At 39.0% G+C, this 10,264-nt stretch overlaps 1 pseudogene; it reads left to right on the top strand.

Annotated features, from left to right (window-relative positions):
• Positions 1-6,879: 6,879 nt before the first annotated feature.
• LOC105309708 lies at positions 6,880-9,966 on the top strand (annotated as a pseudogene).
• Positions 9,967-10,264: the final 298 nt, after the last annotated feature.

The raw sequence follows: 10,264 nt of genomic DNA, 5'->3' as shown, positions 1-10,264 counted from the left end.
GATCAGAGAATATGGTTGGTATGATTTCAACCCTGTTATATTTGTTGAGGCTATCTCTGTGTCCCAGTATGTGGTCGATTCTTGAGAATGTTCCATGTGCACTAGAGAAGAATGTATAAGCAGCTGTTTTGGGATGGAAGGCTCTGTGAATGTCAGTTATGTCTAGTTGTTCTAATGCGTCATTTAAGGATGTTATTTCCTTATTGATTTTTTTGTTTGGGTGATCTGCCCATATCCGATAGTGGGGTATTTAGGTCCCCTACAACGTATTTTGGTCCGCTTCTCCCTTTAGTTTTGTTAGTAATTGCTTTATATATTTTTGGGCTCCCTGATTGGGAGCATAGATATTAATAAGTGTTATGACTTCTTGGTGCATGATTCCCTTTATCATTATGAAGCGTCCCTCAGTATCATTCTTTACCTTTTTTATTTGAAGTCTATTTCGTCTGATATTAGTACTACTACTCCCACTTTTTCTCCTTATGCCATTTGCTTGAAATATCATTTTCCACCTTTTCTCTTTGAGTCTCTGGAACTCAGATGTGTCTTCTGGAACTCAGATGTGTCTTCTGGAGGCAGTGTATGGTTGGGTTTTGTTTTTTGATTCATTCTGCAACTCTGTGCCTTTTTATTGGTAAGTTCGGTGCATTTACATTTAGGGTGATTTTTGAAATATGAGATCTTCTTATAGCCATTTTATCTTTTGCTTTCTGGTAGCTCGGTGTTTCCATTGCTTCCTTCTCCTTGTGTTTCTGTTTTCTTTATTTTAGTTGGCTTTTGTGGGGTTTCCCTCTGGTCCTTGTTTAATGTTGTATACTCTGGTTCTGAATCTTTGGTGTGCAGTTACCATTATGAATATTAAAAGGATATATATATCTATATATCTATATATTTAGTTGTATATAGTTATATAGCCATCCATTTTCTTCTGCGCGTGGCTTATCTCCATTCTCCTTTGTGAATTTGGATCTTTGAATCCTCCTCTTTCAGTCATTGTTGTCTCAATTTATCCCTATGCATGCTGAACGTTCATTATTATCTTGCTATAGCAAACCTCTTCTTACTGTTTAAGCTTATAATGTCCTGTTCTTAGTAAGGGTTGCACTCCTCTGCTTTTATTTGCCTAATAGTCACTTTACTCCTAATTATGTAATTTTTTTTTCTGTTATTTTGTTTTAGGTGAGCTGAACCCTTTCAGTATTTGCAGGGTTTGTAGTGGAGATTTCCCGCAATTTTTGTATGTCTGGAAAGGTCTTTATTTCTCCTGGCTTCCCTGAGAATTCTATTTTTGTTGTTGATTTTTGATAATTTTCATACAGTGTGTTTTGTAGAACTCCTTTTTTGGTTGAGCTAATTGGGTGTTTTGTTAACTTCTTGAATTCCAAGTTCCAGCTCATTCTTTAGATTTGGGAAATTCTCATCAACTTTTTGTCTGAAAATGCTTTCTTGTCCCTGTTCCTTTTCCTCGCCTTCAATAATGCCCATTATTCTTATGTTTCCTCTTCTGATTGTATCAGCTAGTTCTTGAATTTCTCTGTCATTATTTTTCATTCTTCGGTTTCTCTCTTCTTCCTTCTGATTTATTTCTAGATTTCTGTCTTCGATATCAGTGATCCTTTCCTCCATTTGGTTGACTCTATTTTCCAATCTTGTCATTTCATTTTTCAACTCTTGCAGTGTGTTCTTCATCTCCCGAAGCTCTATTTAGTTCTTTTTGAGGGTTTCAACCTCCTTGCTCTGTTCATCTAGGTGTTTTTTCAATTCCTGATTGTTGATATGACTCTTTTCAGAATTCACTGAGTTTTCTTCAGTAGTACCATCCTGAATTCTCTGTCATTTAAATCGCATATTTTTATGTCTTTAAGCTTATTTTCTGGAGATTTTTCTCTTTCTTTCTGAGATGCCTTGTCACCTTGGTTGTTCAATGGGTGTTTAATGGACTATTTCTTTACTTGGGCATTAATGGAAATGTATTCTGCTTTTTCTTTTTTTCCAGAAAGACGATTTATTATATAAAGGTCTCTCTTTAGCCTGTTGCAAAGAAGGTGGTTTTCTTTTGGTTTCCAGTAGTTGGTGTCAAGCCCCTTGGATCCCTACTTTATATAAAGCCTTAAAAACGTCTTTTTATTTTCTAATAGATAATTAATCATGCTCGCTACCCTCAGTTTCAGTCCCCGTCAGTGTTAGCAACAGTTTCAGTAGTATTTGCTCAGATTCTCCTGGGGCTCCATGGTGTTCAGTCTTGGAGGGTATGAGGGGAGGGGCCATCTGGGTTGGGGGTTGGGAGCTGTGGCTCAGCCTTGGTTTTGCAACCGTAGCTGACAAAAGTCAACTGCTGTTTTTCTGCTGTTTTCCTTCTCTGCCTTTTGCCCTGATGACTAGGCCCTGCTGCCGGCCGGCTGCGGGGAGCTCACAGCTTTCCCAGGCAGGGCTGTTCAGGGAACTCGCCACTCTTTCTCTCATTCCCCTCCTCCTACAGGTAGCTTAGATGACTGTGAGAGGCAGCTCCTTTATTTTTCCCAGTCCACCGCCCTACACCTGGGGTTCTGACCTGTGGTAGCTCCCATGCGCAGATCCCATGCTCAGTCGTGCTAGTGTGCCATCTGGGTGTTTCTTCGTTGAGTTTTAGATGTTCAGCTTATTGTTGTTCCAAGGGGAGAGATCTGGGGATGTTTCTCACCCTGCCATCTTTCCAAAGATCCTTCCGTAGAGAATTTTTAGAAGATTTGAGTCAAACCGATGACATACGCCATGTTGGGGAGCAAGATCTCAAATGCTCTGGAAAATAACAGCTTTGCAGCTTTTTTTATGAATTCAAAATTGAGGGGACATAAGGAATAGTGGAGAAAACAAGGCAGGAATTGGATTGCAGGATATTTAATAAGATTATGTGCTCTCTTGAGAGTTAATACCTCCTTTGAGGTGTATTACTTCTGGCATTTCAAAGGTTTGTTAACCTAGATTCACTAAAAAAATGGACAGAGCTGGCTTAAAATCTTTCTCTGAAGAAGTTATAGACTATGGACATGACTACCCACCATGACCTGCCCAGTCAGGAATTTATGATCAGATCACCTTGTGTCATTACTTTCCATAAAATCCCTTTTTTGTCCACACTATGATTTTGTGATCAAAGAAAGGCTTTTTATTCTACAGGACTGGGCCAAAACTAGGACTTAAATTCTTAATCATATACTACTCGTTATTCTCACCTCACGACCCCACTTGCCTGATCACTGAGTCAGCCAGCCATTGAAAGGCTAGTTGCCCCTCCAATCAGAAAACAAATGATGTAAGTTTACGGTCTTATTTCCCCTAACAAACCATCTCTTTTATCAACAGCTCTTTGCAACTTTGCATTTATGAAACCTGCCTTATTCCCTCCATTTGGGAACATATTCTCAGTTAATATAAAGGACTACGTTTCCTAGTTTGAAAAATCAATATCTAAATAAACTGTCCCTAAATTTCTTTTTAAAAAGATACCTGTGCATTTTTTTTTACAAGAGCACTTAGGAGAGTGAGTCACCCTACCCTATCTGAACACATTAAGATCAACTTAGAACTTCAACAATATGCTCTTCTTAGTCTTTTCCTAGCTTAGTTCATGCATACTTCATTCCTTCAGTTGGTCAGTCCAAAAACTTAGTAATCATTCTTGACTACTGTTGAATAGTGACCCCCACCCCCAAAAGATATGTCCACATTCTGGAACCTGATGTAACCTGATTTGGAAAAAGAGTATTTGCAGATGCAATTATGGATATCAAGAAGAGATCATCCTAGATTATCCAGGTGGGCCCTAAACCAATTACAAATGTTCTTAAAAGAGACATACAGAGTACAAACACAAATAAGTCCATGTGAAGATGGAGTCAGAGATTTTATTAAGTAGCCGCAAGCCAAAGAATGAAAGAGGCTGAAAGAGGCAATAAAAAAGAGAGGGTGGCACTTTGATTTTAGACTCTTATATTTGAGATGTATTTGAAAGAATATATTTCTGTTGTTTTAAGCCACAAAGCTTGTGATGATTTGTTTCAGCAGTCCCAGGAAACTAATCGAATTCCACTATCTCTTATATCCCTCCTCCATAGCCTTCAAAAGACATCCAGAATGTGACTTCTTTCTATCTGCCACTACTTGGTTTAAACTTTCATCATTTCTCACCTGGATTATTGCAACAACAACCTTGGTTTCCTGCTCCCACCTCATCTCCTACCAAGTCTCAATACACCAGCCAGAGTAATTTTATAAAAATGTCGAACCATATCATTCTCCTACTCAAACTCTTTCCATAGGTCACAGTAAAAACTAAAGGCTTTATAAGCAAAAAGTCCTACCCCATCTGACCCCCAAATACCTCTCTGACCTCATCTCCTAATGTCCCGTCTGACCAGTCTGTTCAAACTATATTAATTTAAGAAAAGAGAACGCACACATCTAACTCAAGCCTTTGCAGTTGTATTTCTATCTGGAAAGCTCTTCCATCAGTTATCTTTATGGCCACTCTCTTTCCTCAGGTCTTGACTTAAATGACATCTTCTCAGAATGGCCTTCCCTATTTAAAACTGAAGTTCCCCTTTCTACAAAACACCCACTAGCTATCTCCCTTCCTGCTTTTTTTGTTTCTTTATATTGCTTGTTTGCTTATTCTCCATCTCTCCCACAAAATGGCAGTTCCATAAGAGTGGGGATTTTTTTCTTTTTCATTCATTGCTCTATCCTTGATTCCTAGAAAAGTGCTGGGACACAGTAAGTGCTCAATGAGTACCATTTACAGAGTATTCAGGGGAATGGAAATTGGAAATGATAATTCCTCCTCATTCTGCCGCCATTCAATGTGCTAGGTTTGAAGATAATGTAGCAACTAGAGAACACAAGAGAAGGCAGAGCACAAAAACAAAAAGAGAGAGAGGAAAAAAAACCGTGCAAACCTTCAATCTTCTAAGAAGCCAGCTGAGAAGGTTCAGATGCAAATGTAGGCCACTTCTTATGAAATAAAAAAGGGACTCAGAAGAATCCCAGGAGCCAAGAGGTGGAGTCAACAGCTGCAGAGAATCTTTCCCAAGAACCAGGACTGAACCCTAATCAGTGAACTAGCAACATGTGCCTAACTGGATTTCAGAATTGTTATGACCTAATAGTAGCTTTGTCACTCCTATTTTTCCCCCTTTTGAACAGAAGTGTCTACTCTGGTTATGTTTGTCAACTTTGTTTATTGGGTCTGTGGAGAGCAGATAACATATCTGTAGTTCATAGGTCTTCAGATCAAGAGAAACAGTAATCAAGAAGTCATTCTTGAAGAATTGTAGCTGGGGAGCCTCATCTGCACCTGGACTTGATTTACATGACAAGATCTATTATGAACCAATGATGTACTGGGATGCAACTTTTGGGGTTCTTGGGAGGAGGTGAGTATATTTTGCTCATGAGAGAAATATAAATAATTTGTGTCCAGAAAGTAGACTATGGTAAATTAAAGTAAATTCTTTGCTCCTCCTTTGAAATGTGGAATCTACTTCCCTTCCTTTTGAATTTGGGTTGGCCATACTGACTTGTTTGACCAATAGAATGCAGCAGAAGTGATAACCTGTAATTGCCACTGCTAGATCATAAGAAGCCTTACAGCTTTTGCCCAGAACTCTTGAAATGTTCATACAGAAGCCCCTCTTCAGAAACTAGCCTCCATGCTGTGAGTCCAAACCATGTATAAGTATTCTTATCAACCCCAGCTGAACACTGAGTAAGCAGCCAGCATCAATTGCTAGCCATGTATCTGAGCTATTAGGGATGTCCAGACATGTTAAACTTCAAATAACTGCAGATCTAACTAAAAGCTGACTGCAATTATACCGGCGGCCCCAAGTGAGAATTAACCCTTGAGCCCAGCCAAACTACAGAATCAAGAGACGCTAATAAATTTTGTCTTAAGCCACTACGTTTTGGGCTGCTTTGTTACACAGCAATAGATAACCAGAATAGGGCCTATACAAAATCAGGAGGAAGGGAACAGTTACATAAAAGACCTTTAGTAGAACAGGTTTGGTGGGTGGGGTGGGGATAGATCTCACAGAGTTATTAAAGGGATGACACAATCACAGCTGTTCTAAGAGTCCTCTAGTAACTTGGTGTCCTGCTGGAGGTGAGAGGGAAGGAAGCCTAAGCTTGGGTTGTATGTGAGGCTAGGTGTGGAGGGAATGGCAGGGATTGTGACTTATTGATCCATGCATACAACTCACTTAAGAAAGCTTGTTACATCAATGGGACATGGACAAGACCTGGTGCTATTAGGATAGGCTTGAAAGGTCAGAGGAAGAGAGAGAGCCTAGAAGGAAGTGTAGGTTGAAGGTGGTTAGGAGTGAGGAGTTCAGTTCTGGAGAAGCTGACTCAGAGGATCTCCATGGGACATCCAAGTGAAGAGGTGGAGGAGGCAGTGAGGGATATTGGGCTGAGGGAGAGATGAAGTATTCAGGCATCTGGATCCCTCAGAGTAGCCTGAGTAGCAAATTTGAGAGTAGCAATGGGTATGGATGTGAATAAGATAACCAATGAGAAAAGTGTAGAAGTGCTGCATTTTTTCAATACACTATCTACTGAGAATAAATGCGCTAGGCATTGCTAGGGACTGAGGATATAAGAAAAACAAGGCCTTTGGTATTAAGATCTTTACTACTTTTAGTGGTAAATAACACATCACACACACACACACACACACACACACACACACACACACGAAAGTTTAACTCAAGTTTCCATCAAAGTGGAACTGGTTAGATAAAGTATGGAACATCAAGTCAATGGAATAATATGCATCTATAATAAAAAAAATGAGAGAGGTCCTGGCTGCCCACCATCTGTCCTGTTGAAGAGCCTGGGAGCATGCAACTCTGACTCTTCCTCAGCTTCACAGGTCTCCACAGCCCACTGCCCCAGAGAACTGAAGTGACGTACCAGATGTGCTGCACGCATGAGTGCCTCGCAGTGCTGAAGCACTGCATGGTCATTGTGGAGATGTACCGGCTGCTGGCAGAGAGCGATGACCCCAGGAAGCCAAAGTACATTAAATTAGGGGGAAAAATATGAAGATACATTCCATGGACCAAAGAGCAGAGAACATATTGATTCTATCCTCAGATGGAAAACCATTTGAATACAACTATAGAATAGAACATGAAAGGTTTCATTGAATTTTACAAGAAAAAAGGTAATTCAGATCATATGTGGAGATTATCATTCTCTTGCATTCTCAAAAGGTGGTGAGCCTTTTGCATGGAGAAAGAACTTACACAGCCGGCTCGGAGTTGGAAAAATATTTGCCTCAATCCTGACACCACAGGACTACTGAGAGCACCTCTCAGTAGTCCGCTTGGCTCACATATCTGCAAGGAAAAGCCCACAGCATGGCTTTATCCATATTTGAAAACATTTACTCATGGGGAAGAAATAATTTGGGACAACTAGGCCTGGATCACACTGACAATAAAGGTTTTCCTTCCCTTATTGAAGCAGTGTACAAACAGAAAGTTGAATTTCTTGCTTGTGGTGGCCCTTACACTGCCCTGCTCACAGACAATGGGCTGGTGTTTACTTTTAATGCTGGAAAATAAGGGCAGCTTGGTCACAATTCAACACAGAATGAGTTAAGCACCTGTTTGGTGACAGAGCTCATTGGGAATAGAGTGACCCAGATAGCATGTGGAAGGAGGCACACACTTATCTATGTTTCTGATTTGGGGAGGGTCTTTTCTTCTGGTTCTGGAAAAGAAGGACAACTGGGAAACACATAATCAGCTGATACCACTTCCCATGAAATTGCCATCAAGTGAAGAACTGAAATTTGAAAGCTCTACCTCAGAAAAAAAAAAGGAGTTAATAATGATTGTTGGAGAGAATAAAAACATTTTGCTCTGAATGGAAAAAGAGAATCCCTATGTTATTCTGAGGAAAATTCCTACACTGAATGAAGGGACTGTAAAGAGGTGGATTGTTGATGTGGGGAGTGCTAGGCAGTGGCAACATACAAAAAGGGAAATCAGAGAGATATTTTCATCTCCTGCTTGTCTGACTGGAAGTTTTGTAAGAGAAAGAATAGCTACAGAAACGATGTCTATTCATTTGGATTTAAATAAAGCAAGAAACACCTTTAAGAAGTTAGCCTGAAAGGACTAGATTACTAACACGATAACCACATGTCTCAGGGATAGTCTGCTCAAAAATCTTTCACTTCATTCTCCACATCTAGAAGCTTTAGAAGTTTTCTTTCTTCATCCAGAATGTCCCATGATACTTGATTTTAATAACTGGGAGAGCCTGGTGGTCTGTTTACAGAGGCTGTTTGTAAAATGATAAATCTTCAAGGGTTTTGGAGGAATATTGGGCATCTCTGCAAGAATCTGCTTTCGCCAAATGCCTAGACATTTAAAAGAGCCATCACTGCTCAACTGCATTATTGTACTGAAAGTGCTGAGAATAACTGTCACATTAAAGCTCTCCTAGAAATACTGAAAAAGCTGCACAGAGTAAATCAGACTAACAGTCAACTGCCTGAAAATATTTCCAAAGTAAATGAACTAACTCACTGGTTTGCTTTTTATGGAGCCTCATATAGAAGGTCCTCTTGGAAAATGAACTCAGACACTTCAGTAGACATCTAGTGTCCTGTCATGTTCAGTCATTTTCCGTTTACCTTTAATAGTCTGTCAAAAATTAAACTATTATATGCATACTCACTTTCAAAAGTACAGGAGAAAAATTTAGAACTTATATGTAGTAGCCAGAATTGTGGAACATGGAAGGTCCAGTTTAGCTTTGATGCCTACCTTTAACAGTCAGAAGGAATCACTTGACTGAGAATGCTTTGAGTCAGGTAAATCAATTTGAGAATGAAGATCTAAGGAAGGAGCTCTTTCATTTAGTGGAGAAATTAGACATGACTTTGGAGGAGTCAAGGCAGAGTTTTTCCATTGTCTGTTTAAAAAGATGAACAGGTCAGAATATGGGATGTGTATGGATCCTGAAGAGGCTTCCAACATGTGATGTCCTAAATTTGAGAAGAGATATTTCTTTGGGGTTCTATGTGGATTTTCCCTGTTCAGTTGCAATGTTGCCAACATCCTTTTCCCAATGGCTCTGTTTAAGAAACTTTCGGACCAAACACTATCATTGGAAGACTTGAAAAAGCTCACTCCTGTTTTGGGAAAGAGTTTGCAAACACTTCTAGATGATGAAAGTGATGATTTTAGAGAAGTATTTTATATCGATTTTAATATGTATTGGGACAAAAATGATGTAAACTTAATTTCTAATAGAAGTTGCATAATTGTTGACCAGACTAACAAGACAGATTGTTTCTAAATATGACAGTTAATTACATCTTGAACATCTCTCTAAAGGCAGCTTATGAAGACTTACAAAGAGGATTTTACCAGCAGGTTATTGAATTTTTCCATCTTGAAGACCTAAAGGATGTGATTACTAGAAATATAGATTATGACTGGGAAACATTTGAAAAGAATGCTCATTACAGACAAGGATATGACAATTTCCACCACAGTGATGTTTTGGAAAGCTTTACACAAACTGACTTTGGTGGAAAAGAAGAAATTCCTTGCATTTTTTATAGGAACTGACAGAATTCAAGTTAAAGTTTCAGAGAACATGAAAATAACATTTTGCTATGAATTTTTTTTTTTTACAGTAGAAAAGTTTTATTAGAAGGGAAAGTACACTTCCAGACGTGGAAGCAGCCCTGAGCAAGGGAAGCATAGCTCAAAAGGCCTCTCTGAAATTTTAAATGAAAAAGATCCCATAAGAGCACAGACATGTTTTTGTGTTCTCTACCTCCCTAAATATTCTACAATGAAAAGAATGGAAGAAGTACTTCAAGTAACCATCAACAATAATAGAGGATTTAGCTGGCCCTACCTCACACTTTTTACCCCTTTTTGGAAATATTTTCAAAAATAAAATTAACTCGAATATTTATTAACATAAAAAATGAGAGAATTCTCCATATATTGATATGGAATATCTCCAAGAGATATTAAGTGATAAAGCAAAATACATAAAAGTATATACCATATGTTCCTTCCTTTGAAAAACAGAGTGAAGGTAGACTAAGAATATACATCAGCAAATCAGAAAGTAGAGAAATGGGCAGAACCAGATCATATGGGGTCTCATAGGCCATGGTAAGGCCTTTAAAATATATACCACATGCGATAAGAAGCCCCAGAATGTTTTAAGCAGAGAGACAATGCGTACA

Source organism: Pteropus vampyrus, unplaced genomic scaffold (assembly GCF_000151845.1).
Source record: "Pteropus vampyrus isolate Shadow unplaced genomic scaffold, Pvam_2.0 Scaffold818, whole genome shotgun sequence".
Lineage (NCBI taxonomy): Eukaryota > Metazoa > Chordata > Mammalia > Chiroptera > Pteropodidae > Pteropus > Pteropus vampyrus.
This window is presented reverse-complemented; position numbering and strand designations above follow the sequence as displayed.